Source organism: Octopus bimaculoides, chromosome 4 (genome assembly GCF_046866305.1).
Source record: "Octopus bimaculoides isolate indiv1 chromosome 4, ASM4686630v1, whole genome shotgun sequence".
NCBI classification, from domain to species: domain Eukaryota; kingdom Metazoa; phylum Mollusca; class Cephalopoda; order Octopoda; family Octopodidae; genus Octopus; species Octopus bimaculoides.
The window spans coordinates 60,266,764-60,283,461 of NC_142931.1; the positions used below are offsets into that span (position 1 = coordinate 60,266,764).

Below are 16,698 nucleotides of genomic sequence, written 5' to 3' on the forward strand. Positions count from 1 at the left end.
TCTTACTATGGTTAATTAGTACATAATTATTCATTATCATCATTTAACTTCCAAGTTCAATGCTGTCACAAGTTGGACAGTTTGATGGAAATTGATGGGCCAAAGGATTGTGTCCTATTCCAGAGTCTTTTTGGCATACTTTCTACAGCTGGATATCCTTCCTAATGCCAATCACTTTACAGTGTGTAGTGGGTGCCTTTTTTGTATCATCAACACTAGAGAGGTTATAAAGAGAAGAGAAGGATACAATCTAAGAGAAAAGGGCCAGAGCAAGCAAGTTTCTTGCTAAAGAAATTGGTGATGAGGTGTCAGAGTGAATCTTCAAGGTACTACAAAGTGAGTAGGAATACTCAGTTTTGAATAATCAACTGACAACAATATCAGCATTATAGCAATATCTCTAGCCACATGAACTTGACCAGAGAGGAAGATGCCTGTCTTTGACCCTTTCTAATGAGTTCACCACACCACTTCTTTTGCCATAGTCACTAAACAGAGAAAAACTGATTGCCCTTCCTTATCAACAATAATGGCAGTGACAAGAACAATTTTTAATATTGGCACAAAGACTCAAATGTGTGGATAGATGTACATAATTGGCACTTATTATGTAAACCTTGAAATATGAAACCAAAGTACCTCTTAGCAACAACTGAACTCTGGAAATTGAAAGTTATGAAATACATATGCAAATCATTTTGTATGTCATTATATCAATTCTGTTAATTCAAGGCTCTTTTATTGAAAATAATAATAATTACACAAACCAATTACATTTTTATAGCTTTATTTTTTTTCTGTTATAAATTAGTCAAATGTTTTTCTAAAACTTTCTAAAGCAACAACTGCTAGTCACATTTTGTTACCGGTTTTATTATTCTATTTAATTTATACCATGAATAGGTTATAGATAGACAGTAGGCAATAGTATATCTATAACCTTCCTACTAACTGTTTTGATATAGGCAGTCCTGGTGGAGCAGATACATGATCAAAGTCACTACAGCCATGATCAATCCTTCTTTTTGAATAATTACAAAACTACATTGTTTAATGTGTCTTTTCATTTGAAATAGTAAGGTGAGAGTTAATGGAAATTTGACTGCTATTTCTAGCAAATTGAAAAGTTGAGGCTCATTCATTGGCTCATCCTATTTAATTTGCTTGAACAATGCAGTGGAGAGAAGTTGGGACTGATGGAGAACAAAGAACAAAGCAGAACATAAGATCTGAAGAATATTATATGTGAGTGTTCCATTGAAACTGCATTACTAAACCAGCATTTTATGACATCTCTCATATAACAGAATGGTCGATTTTCTAAAGTATGACAGCTCCCCTCAACTACCACTGCAACCCATCCACTCAATGAATTCTCCCAAAACACATAAACTTAATGTATTTTGCTAAGCTCAAAGTGTCGATATATTTGATCAATAGCAGAGATAAATGGATACAAGCAACAAAAATGAAAGTAAATATAAAATATTTAATCTGACTGATCTTTTTAATAATAAATATCTGTTTGATATTTTCTTCCATGTAATATTAGAGTGTTGGCAAATATGCCATGAATGGAAATGTAACTGTCTTTAACACACCTAAACAGCACAACAGCGATTGCAATCACCATATATATATAAAACACACACACAGTTAAAAGCATTAAAACATAACATTGTCAAAACACTACTTTCTAAAATAGTTTGATAGTCTTATTAAAATGCAACAACAGAGTTAAAAAAATTCAGTGGGGAGGTCACAGTAGAATATGACATGGTTGTGATATGGCATATTTTTGTATTGATGTTATATTTCATTGCATACAAACAAAATCATATGCTTTTATAATATAAAACATTTTATAGTTTCAATTACTAAACAAAGCATAATTATACATTTACTTAAAGTACCTAGAAGTGGTTTATGTTGTTAAACACATGAAGTTTGAGGTACATCTAAATTTATTTAATGAAAGCATTTATTCACTGAAATTGCTCCAAAACTAATTAGAAATGAGTTGAAGTTAATGACTATATTTATGTGAACTAAATATGTGGAAAGAATGAATTTCAAATATACACATATACACAAATATACACAGAAAAAGATGAGTATATATACCTTATGGTAACCTTCCAAGACATCTAGAGGTCTCTAGAACTCGCTTCTGCAGCTGGTGTGGAAAAAGAAAACTTTATTATAAATAGCAATAAGCCATGAGAGTTTGAATATAAAGCAACTGGAACATAAAAAGATAACAAAACTAGTAAATTTGAAGAGACCTATTGAGTCAAGTAAAATCAAAAATCAAAATCAGAATCTCAATCAAATCAAAATGGAAATTGTAGTTGTGGCCAATGCCAGTGCCACCTGACTGGCTCCTGTGCTAATAGCACGCAATAAGCAGTATTCATGCATGGGTCATTGCCAGTGCCGCCTGACTGGCTCCCCGTGCTGGTGACACATAAAAAGGACCATCTGAACGTGGTCGATGCCAGCATACATACATACACATACAACTGAAAGGGTTCTTATTGAGATAATACAAAAGTAATTCCAGAGTACTTTACTAAGCGCTTATATTAAATTACATAACTTTTCCAGTGTCCAATAAAGTTTGTGGACCATCTCATCTGGTTTTTCATTTTTTTAAAAATGGAGATGAGAAACTCAGAGAGAAGCAACAGAGAGGAACCCTCATCCTCAAATAAATGAAAAACCCTACATATACTAAATACTTTTTCTGGTTCTTCGTAAATTCAAATGCTTATCCACTGTAAGCTACAAATCTCAGTCTCTCCACCATTTATACCATTTGTGTAACACATACACACATATACATGTTTGTTTCTTAAACAATACACAAAGTAAAAAGAAAAGAAATGAGCTATAATGGAGTGAATACATAAAACCACAGGTATTCTGACTAAAAGAGGTAGGTAGGTGTGTGTGTGTGTGTGTGTGTGTGTGTGTGTGTGTGTGTGTTTGTGTGCGTGCATGCGTGCGTGCGTGTGTGTGTGGTCTTTTATTGGCTTTAGTTTTTTAGAATTCCAACTGAGTATTCGGTAATAAGGAATGGGTATTTATTGTGCCTAGCTTGAGATGAAGGCCTGCATGTGTAAAATATCTGCATATGTTTCTCTGAGTTGAATTTCAGTATTTGTTTCAGCTGTTGGCAATATTTTTGGGAATGTTATCCTGGTGCGTATGGCCCACATATCAATGATAGTAAAGAGTGTTTGTTGAAAGGGTCTTGGCCACTGCATTAAGCAGATCAAATATATAAACAGTCTCCTGCACTGGTTGGAGTTTTTCATGAATTCTACTAGTATGCAGTTTTTCACATGTCTTGAGATTATTTTTCCTCTCATATAAAATATGATAGTAATGTATTATTTTAACAATCAGACTATCTCAACCAGTCATCTAATATGGTTTAATATTTAAAATTTTCCCATATATTTTCTATATATTTAGTCTATTTCATACTTCTGAGATATTTTTTTTTAAAGATGAATTATGCTCAACTTTGTGTTTCATTGCATTAATGTGTTGTAGTGAAACAGAAAAACTGCACAGACTGATGTCTTTTCCCTTGTGGAAAACATAGCATTACAAGTGAAACTGAAAACAGCAAGAATGGTGGGGAATTAGCATGGGAAGGGAGAGCAAGCAGCAAAGAAGGAACAAATAACTAGCAAGGAGGGAATACAATGAATTGAAAGAGATAACATTCCACAGTAAAAATCAGTATGGGAATAGGTTTAATGAATCATCACAGGGCAGTGATAGAGCAAGAAACATTAGGCTGCAATTTCAAAGAGGAACCACCAACACTACACTGTGTTTTGAAGATGTACAAAGACTTGAGTCCAGAGGTGAAACCAAATAATATTGAAAGATATGAAATGTGTTGATGAATTCATTCAGAAACACCATGCAAAGGAAAATATTGAAATCAAAAAGTAAATATATAAGAAAACATAAAAAGGAAATATATAATAAAAAAACTTCCTGTGTGGTGGATGAAAAGTATGAGTCAAGCATGAGAAAGAGTGAATGAGTGAGTGGGGGAGTGGGGAACAAATGAAAAATATTGAAAAAAATGATTTGTAATGAAATTAGAGAAAATTTATTGTTGATGACTCCTCAAAAGACGGAAAAAAAACCATTTAAATTTTGTTCACAAACATTTGATAACAAGTCACCCACTATCCTTCACTTTTCTCGCTTATCTAAATCATTATTTAAATGCTATCAGATGAATTGGGCTTAAAAAGCTTTCAACTGTGAATAACTTAGAACACATTGGTGGCTAAAGTGGTAATTAAATTGATAAGGAATGAAACACTTGTGTGGCAAACAGTTTAACTAAAGAGAATGACAAGACATAATTAAACAGATTTATCTGTTGCGATTCATATATTCAATTAGTTTTTAGAGTGGTGAACTGTTGTGTCCCCACGAAAATACTTCAATAGATAAAAGAAATACAAAACCAGATCTATTCAGCTTTTTAGTATGAAGGAGGCAAAGAAATAATAAAGAGAATGTCTTTAGAGGTTAATAACTTGTTGAACAGCAAGTTGTAACTTATTTAAGATTAAATTAAATTAAATTAAATTAAATATGGGTTTCTTTAAACTTGAAGTATGTTGTTGTTAAACCCTGGGTCTCAGATGAAAGAGACATGATTAAAAGTGTTCTAGACATGACCATCCCATCTTTTGTTGAAACACAATGTATCTAGAACCATATTTTCCAATAGGTCACTTTTTAAAACAAAAGGGTACAAATGGAGGGAAATTTGGCTTATTTGTAGCAGGTCGACTGACCACAGAGAAGCTCCTTTGTTGGCTTGAAAAAACAATGTTTATAGAAGGGACATAAATACTACAAAGCGTTTTATCTGATGCACTATTTTATGCATGAGCAAAATGTTTCGAGAAGCAGGCTACACTACTAAAATAATTCAAGGTCATTTTTTGTTAGGTGAACCATTCAGAAACTCCTGTGGGTGGCAGTTTGCCCCTGATTGTGATATCCTTTCTGCCAATTCATTGCAATGAATATTGACACTAGGTATAAACAAATTCCTTGTGTAGGCCTGAGACCAGAGATTTGTTGTGTTGCGCATGTCTGGCATTTTGGAATGAGTTCAAGCACTTTTAATTGGGAAATGATACAGAATTGTAAATTCAGTTTGCACAGAACTTAGTCATTCTACAACAAAATCTCACAACCTTCCACTTGACAAGGTTCTTCAAAAACTACAGGCACAACCATATTCCTCTATGGTTAAACAAATGAAATGAAATATTGTTTTTGACAAAAAAGATTAAATCTTGGTATTGAATTAATATTATACTGTTACTCTTTTACTTGTTTCAGTCATTTGACTACAGCCATGTTGGAACACTGCCTTTAGTCGAGCAAATTGACCCCAGGGGTTATTCTTTGTTATCTTAGTACTTATTCTATTGGTCTCTTTTGTTGAACGCAAAATTACGGGGATGTAAACACACCAACATCGGTTGTCAAGCGATGTGGGGGGGGGGGGTGACAAACACAGACATATAAACATATGCACACACACACATAGATATCAAAAATATTCTGTCAATATTTTTTATAACCATTTAGTACAAGTAAAGAAAGAAAGCCATAACTCAAGTGGGCTCTTCCAGACTGGTGAAGATAATGCTGCTTATGTTTAGCTTGTGCTTCTTTATGTCACTGAATGTAGGGAAAAGGACAGAGGGTGAGTTCTGGGTGGGGAATTCTAGGGGGAAGCAATGAGGAAGAGCATTTAGCATAGGATTTGAAGGTAGGAAGTACAGAAGGGACAAGGGCAAGCAAATACTTCAAGTAGGTTTGGCCTGGGGTGGTTTGCAATTTGTTAGTTTAGAGGAAGCAAAACCATAGTAGTCGTTTGTAGTAGAGGAGACAGGCAGAAAACACAGCACATCAATAGTGAGCTGTAGTTGCAATAAGTGAAACAGCTGACATATACCTGCATTTGCACATACCTGTAAATGTATACCTGTATGTCAGTATGCATGTTTTGAAGGGAAACTCTGAGGGTGTGTGTGTGTGTGTGTGTGTGTGTGTGTGTGTGTGTGTGTGTGTGTGTGCACACGTGCTTTTTCTTCTCTTCTTTTTTGCATCTATAATCATAAAATTCACAATATTATGAGTCAAGCTGAATTTGACTCATAATATCTGAGTGAAGCTACTTTTAATATGATTTAATGTAAAAACCTCAAAGGAAAAAGAAAATTGTATGCACTAAATTTACTGAAATTACTTTGAGAAAACAACTTAAAAGATATTAAAAAAAAAAAAGATTAAGAAACTAAAACCAAAATATCTGTAATTTAATAAGATTTTAGAAGGAGAAACAGTTTATTGAAATAACTACTTGAATTTTATGAAGCCAAAAAGAATGAGGTAAAATATACAGTTTTAAACATTCTGAAACTATTGTTGTTTTTGTTATGTAGCTTCAGGTCAGACCTGATTGACAGTTCTATGGTATGTAGGTAAATGGTTAAACATTGAGGAGCCACCCACAGTGTTATTTTCCCAAATATAGTATATCTTCATCCAGCAGAGGAGAAATTTGCATAATCCAGCATACAGTAAAGAATTCTATGGGGTGCATCAAATCCCAGTGGAACACCATTCAAGAAATTTTAAGTGTTGTTGTTAGTGGTGGTAATGAAGGCGGCGTACTACTTTAAATGGGATTGTCTTCAGGTGAAATAATAAATAACAAGCTTAAGGAACATTAATGGCTTAGTCTTAATAGCAAACAGATTTCATACATTCTGTTTGTTCATTATTATCTCTTAACCAGAGAACAGAGTAATAAGTGCTGACACAAATGGGAAACAATGAGAGGTATGTTAAAGAGTGTAAGATAAAAGAATGAAGCATATTGTGTAACCTAGAATCAACCAATCAAACGAGGAGCTGCATATGACATTAATTATCATATGCTGCACCACTGTGATGGGTTAATTTATTCTTACAGACATCTATTACCATTCAACTTAACTAAATAGTACAGATTGTAAATATAGCTAGAAAATCAATAACAAAATTCTCTTCTACAATACAACTGTTCACATAAAAGAAACAGCCAAGATGTCTCAGGTTTTTACAAAAACCAAATACTTAAAAATGTTTAATAATAAAATAATAAAGGAAAATAATGAATATCTTCTGTTGGGAAAATGACAATGTAGACTAGTGTATTTTTGTATGTAAAATCTCACAAGATAATTTATATTGCAGCAAAGAGATTAGTTTAATTCAATTGATGAGATTATTTAGAAAATAGCTCCTACACATGTAATCCTCATTGGTGATAGCTGCAACATCCTTATCTTTTCCTAAGTTATGTCATTAATCAAGTAAATAACAAAACTAAAACTAAAATAGTTAAGTACAGCAAAATATACAAACTTATCTTTTACATCACTATATTTCTGAGATGAGTTATTATTACTAGAGATAAAAGATGACAATTTTAACTTAATCTCTTTTATGCTTGTATTTGTATAACATTTACATTAGCAAATTCTCTAAATATCATCAGGTTCCATAATAACTGTAAAATTCATTGTAGATTGTGAAAGATTTTCAACAATTTGTAGATGGCTGTATATGGGAGTCTAAAGGTACTCATCTCTCCCACTGCTCCTGCATGTCTCAGTTCTTGAGTCATTGATGTGGAAGCTAGAGGCGTTGCACAGAATGGTGTTTAAACAATGATACAAGAAGGCTATGTCAGCATATGGGTCAATGACACATTATGATATTGAACACCATAGAAATCAAAGTAGTAACAGAATAAAATGGCAGGTTGCAACTCAGCAACTAGAGAGGCATGTTCATGCCAGCCAATGAAGTGGTCACTGAACTGAAGCAACATTGCAATCAAGGTGGCCAGTCTCTCTCTGAAATGGGCTTAGAGGAATGCCATTGATACATGAAAGGTTGGGGGACAATGAACAAACACATCACTTCTGTTATTTACTACTACTTGGCCATTGTCCCTTCTCCAGTTTCTACCTGACAAGGCTGAAGTATCTGCTGCTAACACTTTCTCAAGCCCAGGGAAGGTAGTACAGTGGTCTTCATGGTGGTAGCCGATAGCTGGATCCATCTTATATGCAACAACATCCAAGAAATTCATGATTTTTGTGTATACTGATGTGAGAAATTAGTATCTAAAGTTGAAGTTACAGTTCCTTAGGTATAAGGATTAGTTATAGGAAGAACTTGCTTTAAATATATTGTTCTTTCAGTGTTCTTTGTAACCAATCTTAAGAATCGTAATGACAGACTGGGCAAAATGCCAGCCTCTTAATTGAAGAATTGCAAGCCTGTACCCAACTGCAGGAACTGGGCCATGTATTAAGTAAAGCAAAGAACATCATGTTTTATATATCTACACACACACACACACACACACACATATACACAACATATGTCACACATACATACACACAACATTGTAAAAATAATTTTTTACATTCTCTTATATTTAAAAAATGTAATTTGAATACTGAATGGATTAATCACAGCCACAGACGAGGAAAATACAATTATCTCAATTTTAGTAGAACATAAATATGAATACTTTAGACTCACAGAGAAATGTGAAATATTTGGTACCAATTTTTCTTCTTTTTTTGTCACAAGACCTTAAATGTTTAGGGGCAGGAAATATAGTATTGTGACATCTAAGAGCATTAGTACTTTTAGTAAAGTAAAATAGCTTTAAGTGAAAATTGAAACCATATGATGGCCCCCAGCTACCTGAGAGACTACTGCTTCATCTATGATGTCTGCCACAAACTTTGGTAGCTATAGAGCTTGAAGTAATGTTTAGATTAACTATGCCAAAGTTATTGACTAGATACGGTGTAGAACTGCAGCTAACTTAGTTTTCTTTCCACTTTAGCAAGTATGGTTTGGGTAGAATTCCAAAAAAGAGGGGAATGGTAAAAGAAAGCAAAAGAGAGAGAATGGAAGAGAAGCAAAAAAAAAAACTTGTAAAGATTATATATATATCAACAGTTTAGAAAGAATTTTATTAGAAAGAGGAATTAATTTCTTTGAGAAATAGGATTATAAACATTTTTTATATACTTTAAATGCTGGAATTCTATGCAATAATAATAATAATAATAATAATAATGGTTTCAAATTTTGGCACAAAGCCTGCATTGACCCCAGTGTTCTACTGGTATTTATTTTATTGACCCTGAAAGAATGAAAGGCAAAATGAACCTTGGAGGAATTTTAACTCAGGACATAATTCTGGAAGAAATGCTGCTAAGGATTTTTTTCTGGCATGGTAACGATTCTGACAGTTTGCCACCTTAATAACAATGATGATAATTCTTTCTACTATAGATACATGGCCCAAAATTTTAGGTGAGAGGACTAGTTGATTACATCAACTCCAATGTTTAAATAGTACTTATATTTTTTATTGACTCTGAAAGGATGAAAGGCAAAGTTGACGGAATGCCACTAAGCAATTTTTCTCAGCATGATAACAAGGCCAGCAATTTGGGGGGAGGGGTGGGCTAAGTCGATTGCATTAGCCCCAGTGCTCAACTTGCCACCTTAATAATGATAATAATAATAATAATAATAATAATAATACACTGATCTTAGTTACAGTTAAATAAATGCTTTACTTCCTTCTATTTATGTGATAAGGTTTCTTTCTGAACTATGGAAACAAAGAAAGAAATTGATATTGTAAGACCTAAATTATATTAAGTTGTTATTTTGGAAAAAGTATTTTGATGGAAGATGAATAGCGAAATAGGTTAAATAGCATAATGTAAGAGAACCAAAGGATTTTAATTTTCTTTTGTAGGTGGATAGATGGAGGACAAAGTGAGAGAACGAGGGCTTGTTTTGCTTTTAGGTATTAAACAATAAATAGCTATGAGTTGTATATTAGTTTATTTACTTAAGAGATAAAATTGAGGAGAATTAAACAGGGATTAGAATCTGGTTAAAAACAGGTCAATTTGTTACTAATGTAAGGCTTTTTAAAACAGACAAGCAGACAAAAAACAAAAAGAATATTTTACTTGCGTTTCAAGTTTTATGAATGATTCATATAAGCAAGAATTCAAAACAGTAGAAAGCTAACTGTATATGTTAAGTTGCTTAAGATGCTTGAAGGAAAATATCACACACTTTTTTTTTTTAATATTTTAGTTAAAAATAAAATGAATAGATAAGTTTGAGATTGTCAGGGTGCATGTTTTTTGAGTTCTACTTAAAATTATTACTGACTGTGATATGAAGGAAACAGGGTAAAGGGGTTTTTGTTTCTGTTTTATATTTTAACAAACTTTTTTTTTTTTATTCCACAGCTGTCAGTAAGATGTACAAAAAATTAAAATTGAAACACTGCCAACTACAGAAAACCTATCTCTGAAAACCTAAGGAATCAGTTTTATCCTAAGCAATGAAATTCCTGAATATGATGTTTATAGTTTCCTGGGATGGCAAAAGGGATAACTGTAATGTAGAGCAACCTATTGTAGATGTAGCTGCTCTATGCTTGACTGTTTGCAAATATCTCTTATGTTACTAGTTCTAAGAGTAGCAAAATGGTGAGAAGATTTTGGTTAAAGAGTGCATATCTTTGGAATCCTACTTAATTCCTGAATTCATACAATTAGACTATGCTTATGTTTACCTTTCCTCTTTGTATGAAATTATGTAGTAGCTTTGAGTCAAACAATAAGTTTGTCAGTATAAAGACTATCACGTTAAAGTTTGAAAGAAAGCCAGTGTTGTTGGTCTGATGTTTGTTTTTCAGTGTTGTAAGAAATCACAATATTTCCCAGTTTGCTATAATATTAAAATGTTGTTGTTACTGTTATTTTAGCTACAGGGCTGCTGAATTCCAGAGAGAAGCAGAATGAATTGGCACACTCTACAGCATAGCTTCCTAAAGTGGGCGATATCACCCACCAGTGGGCTATGGGTGAATTTCTAGAAAATGGTGGGAGACAATGAATTTTTAGAAATTAAGTCTGCATTTACTGATATCTAGGCATGATATCTGTTTGTTTCAGTGTACCTAGGTTAGCAAATGTGTTCCTTTACTACTTGTTAGCAGAAAGGACACACAACTGTAGAATAAATTGCTCAAACAATATACAAAATGTGCAACTTTACAAAAGTAATTCCTACCCATACAAAAAAAGGAAAAAAAAAAACAGATATAAAACAGCAAAAGAAAAAGAAAACAAGGGAACCTTTCCAAGTTCCTAAACTGTGACAATACTATAATGGTTTCAGACTTAGGCTCAAGGCTAGCAGTTTTAAGGAGAAGAGTTTAGTTAATACCATCAACTCCAACCATAACTTGTACTTTATTGACCTTGAAAGGATGAAAAGTCAATAAAGTACCTTGGCAGGATTTGAACTCAAAATGTAAAGACTTAGAAGTGGCAGTACTAGAGTAGTACAAATTAATTACTGAGCTCCTATGTGATAACAAGATGTGCTTAAAATAGCAGCCGAGTTTCCTTCAAATCACACATGCTATCTTAAAAAAGGGAACATATGAAGGATAATATAGTCCCAGATGCATTATCAAAAATTAAGATTGGTTAGTCATGGCCAGAATGTTATTGGTTCTCATTATGCTTGACCATGGTTGATTGAGTTCATTACTACTGCACTATAGTGTTTTTATACTATAATAGAGACAAATGCCTTGGCATTCTTTATTAAAAACTGTATCTTCAGTCACTAAATAAAATGAAATTGGGGCTATACTTGAGTTTTTTTTATACATATTCTATTTCTATCTCACAGCTTCAGTGGGTTAACCCTTTCGTTACTGTATTTATTTTGAGATGCTCTGTGTTTCTTTCAATTACTTTAAATATAACAAAGAATTTAGTAAAATAACTTAGTTACCATTCAGCTGGTGTTAAGAACATAAATTGTGATTAAGGTTTGGTGGAAGATTTTAATTCAAAACTTACGGAAACAAGACATTTGTACTCAGAGCCAGAGCTGGTTTCAGCCAGGTGTTGGTAACAAAAGGGTTAAGTTAGCTTGGTTCTGAATGAGTTCTGGGTTCAGTCTCACTGTATGGCACTTTGGCAAGTGCCTTCTACTATAGCCCCAAACCAACCAAAATCTTGTGAGCATATTTGGTAAACAAAATCTTTAAAAAAAAGCCATCCTCTGTGTGTGTGTGTGTGTGTGTGTGTGTGTGTGTGTGTGTGTGTGTGTGTGTGTGTGTGCGTGCGTGCACACACATATGCCTTCATGCTTGTGTTTGAACCCACCTCCACTGTTTGACAAACGGCGTTGGTTTGTTTACAACCCTGCAACTTAGAAGTTCAGTAAAAAGAAACCTGAAGAATAAGTAGCAGGTTTGAAAAAAAAAAAGTACTGGAGTTGATTTGTTTGACTAAACCCTTGAAAGCAATAACCCGATATAGCTGTAGACCAATGACTGAAACAAGTAAAAGATAAAAGATGCCAGAACTATATTATTGTAGTTATTATTGTAGTGTAGTAAGTATTAGCATATTTAATTCAGGGAAGGAATACAAAAAAAGAAAGAAAAAAAGAAAAGAAAAGAGAAAAAGAAATTAATTAGAAAATAAAAATTACATACTATAATGGTTTGAATCATATATGAGTTAAAGCAATCTGTACACACACACACACAAACTTCCCAATTAGAGAGTTTTGCTTAGTCATCTCGACAGAAAAAAACTAATTCCAGAAATACTATATCATTCTCTCTCTTTCTTTCACTTTTCTTTCCCCACTCTCACAGACTCTATTGGTGAACACTGTTCCCACAGTATACTAAAACTGTTTAATAAGCAGTGGACCACTTACTAAATTTAAGCTGGTACATACTTTAACAGTTTAACAACCAATTGAATAAATAAATTAATAAATAAAAAAATGCAATAAATAAAAATCAAAATCAAAGAAAATAAAGCATCATAAGATTTCTCCTTACCAAAACAGCTGTTTCTTTTCTTTTTTAATTGCTTTTTTATTTTCTTTAAATATTTAAGAAGGTAGTGCTCATGACCCATCACAGGGCTTCCAAGACTGGTGGGAGAGGAGGGAGAAAGGTATTCCCAAACCAGAAACCTGGCTCAAATGCTTACAATAAAGTGGACTCTATTAAACGTACACAGGATGCTAGGTGATGATGTTAAACAAGTCAACAGATTAAGTTTACTATCCAAGTAGGCCATGACAGGATCTGAACTCAGAATGTAAAGAGCCAGAACAAATACTGCAAGGTATCCAGCCTCGTTTTCTTAGTTCCACCAATCTGTTGCTTTGGATTGGCATTTTATTATGACCCTAAAAGATTGAGAGGCAAAGTGGAATAAATATCACAAAACATTCTGCCCAGTGCTCTAATGACTCTGAAGGTGATAGATATACATTGTTGGCACTCCGTCGCTTACGACATCGAGGGTTCCAGTTGATCCGATCAACGGAACAGCCTGCTCGTGAAATTAACGTGCAAATAGCTGAGCACTCCACAGACACGTGTACCCTTAACGTAGTTCTCGGGGATATTCAGCGTGACACAGTGTGACAAGGCTGACCCTTTGAATTACAGGCACAACAGAAACAGGAAGTAAGAGTGAGAGAAAGTTGTGGTGAAAGAGTACAGCAGGGTTCACCACCACCCCCTGCCAGAACCTCGTGGAGCTTTTAGGTGTTTTCACTCAATGAACACTCACAACGCCCAGTCTGGGAATCGAAACCGCGATCCTAGGATCGCGAGTCCGCTGCCCTAACCACTGGGCCATTGCACCTCCGATAGATATACATAGATTGGAACAAAACATATAGTTCTATTTTCAGATCTTGTAGAAATTAAAATTAATCTATCAAACTAATTCAATGTTGCTGAGATTTCTTTGTTTTTTAAAGAAACTGAAGAATCAGTAATTTAAGCAGTCTTTATATAATCTATGTGTGTGCACATGCATAAATGAGGGTCAACTGGTCCTCAGATGAATAATCAGCAAAACATGAAATATCCCAGGACAATCTCCTTTATTTTATTTTCAGTGTGCAAAGAGAATAACAAAATGTATTTACACCTGTTTAAAGTTTCACAGTGAAGGCTTAAAAACTTTAGTTTCAACTATTTTATATTTATCCTAGGCTTCCTAATACATGCTGTGTTGTGCATAAATACTTATTATACAGATGATAGGTGCACAGTATGCAGATTAATCTAGCTGTTACAGGTAAGTTGTGATTTGTGTTTGATTAAAATATAGTGATTGCTATAAGTTCCCTTTGTAATTAGAAGGTTGTGTATGGGAGGAGTGCTTTATTCCATGTTTTTGTACATCAAACCTTTGAATGAGAGACTGTTTAAAGGAGACAAAAACATTGTCACTGCCCTAGCAGAACCAATGTGAAGACACATATAGAGACAAACATGCAAAGTCAATATGGATATGCTAAGTCAATATCCAATCACAATGAAATTTAAAAACTCCAACACAACACATAATCCATATAATATAGAAGTCACACACAGAGTTTGAACTCCTAATCTTTGCCTAGATAAATAGACTAGCAAGTTAATCTCTCAGTCACTACCCCAGTTCTTGAATGAACCAAAACAGTTTAGGTATGCCTCAGATACTATAAAAATAGAATTAAGATGCTGCATTTTGAACTGTCCTGCTTAATACATTTACTGAACATTTGGAATTCTGTTTTCAAAGAAAATATTACTGCTTTATATGAGCAAGCTTTCTTTCAATATAGAAATCACATTTATGTGTGGTAAAAATGAGGAGCTAGTACCAGACTGAGAAATCAATAATATTCTACACCTAAATAATATAGTTATTTTACTGAAGCATTAAATATGAGGGAATGTAAATAGGAGAGAGAATGTAGTGTATGTGTGTGTGTGTGTGTGTACACATATGTGAGTATGCATGTGTTCATATGTGTGGTGTGGTGTTTATGAGGAAGGTGAAGTGTTTGCTTGGTGTACTTGTGCATGCATGTGACATGGGTTGAGTGTGTATACATAACAAGAGAGTGAAATTGGGGTAAATGGAAATACTATAAGTATGGCTTGTGTGTGCACGTGCATGTGTGCGTATTGTGTCTTCAATATAGAAACACAGACACAGGCATTGATTTCTTACAACGGCAGCTCCAATGAGCTTACGTGGCCATTCAGCTGCTCAGGTGAACAGGAGGTCAACCACAGCAATCCAGCAATAACAGCCTCTGTAAATCACTCAGGCTTTATATTAATTACAATACATTCAAAGTACTTAATCATATCAGTAGTGACTTAGCTATATTATTGTTATCAGTATTATTGTTGTTTCTCTCATTCTTGTATGCACATGATGGTGTATAATGACTTATTTATTAGAGCTTCATTATAAGAGATTGACATAATTGTACTTGATTCTACAGCTAAGAAGATAAAAACAATCTACTAATAATCAGTATAAACTGAAAGGCAAATTGGATTTATATGACTTAATTCTAAAACAGATAGAAAGTCAGTGCGAAAATTCATAAGAATATATCAGTTACTGTTGTTGTTTAGTCCCAAGTCAATGTGGTCTAGTGGACCTATAATCAAAGGTGAAAGCATGGCAGTGTGGGAGCGCAAGAGTGGTTGTCTTCTTATATTCATTTCTCAATCCTCTAGTTTGTACTTTGACCTATTATGAAGTACCACCTACTAAAGCTTTGTGAGTAGAATTACATACATGGAAACCATTCAGAAGCCAGCTGAGTGTGTAAGTGTGTATGTGTGAGGATGGATAGACAGAGACAAAGATAAATAAAAGCAATATAAGAGAATTGGAATACAGAATCTAACATATCATTTATAGCAGTAAAGATATATATTCACACAGTAAATACTTCAAATGAATGTGCAAACAAATGAACATAGACATTTAAATTTGCATGTTGAAACATGCATACAGGCATCATACCAGAACAGACTTAGCAACTGATATGGACATACAACCAATAATTAAACAGAAAGAGAAATGGATTACTTAACATTATTTTAACAAGCAACAACAGAATGTGAATGTAAAGTCAATACATGGAAAGCTGTGGAAGGGTGAAACTATTAGTAGTAATGTTTTTGAAAGAGTATCCAGGTGTGTGTGTGTGTGTGTGTGTGCGTGTGTGTGTGTGTGTGTGTGCATCTTTTGCCAATTTATGTCAATAGAGAATGCAAACAACATTAGGTAGAAATTTTTTAAAATCAGTATAAATTTATTAATGTATTGATTTCACACCAAGTTGTAGAGACTACCCAATCAGTCTAACTATAAGAGATACTGTGATGTAGTAATTGTCTCATAGCAGGTATGTAACCAATGATGCTATTATTTACCAAATGCACTCTCTGAGTGGTTGGCGTTAGGAAGGGCATCCAGCTGTAGAAACTCTGCCAAATTAGATTGGAGCCTGGTGTAGCCATCCGGTTGCACCAGTCCTCAGTCAAATCGTCCAACCCATGCTCGCATGGAAAGCGGACGTTAAACAATGATGATGATGATGATGATAAAGGCATTCAATCAATGTGCTCCTATCTGTCTATGACAACTTTATTCAATGTATCCCTTACTTTTT

General features: G+C 33.9%; 1 protein-coding gene across 2 annotated transcripts in view; it reads right to left on the reverse strand.

Annotated features, from left to right (window-relative positions):
* The window catches only part of LOC106883440 (adenomatous polyposis coli protein), a 188,252-nt gene that overhangs the window by 58,780 nt on the left and 112,774 nt on the right, over positions 1–16,698 (reverse strand). For both annotated transcript variants that reach the window (XM_052967125.2, XM_052967124.2), the window contains exon 3: positions 2,125–2,176. The gene's annotated coding sequence lies outside the window, so the exon portion shown is untranslated. The remainder of the gene's footprint in view (positions 1–2,124; positions 2,177–16,698) is intronic.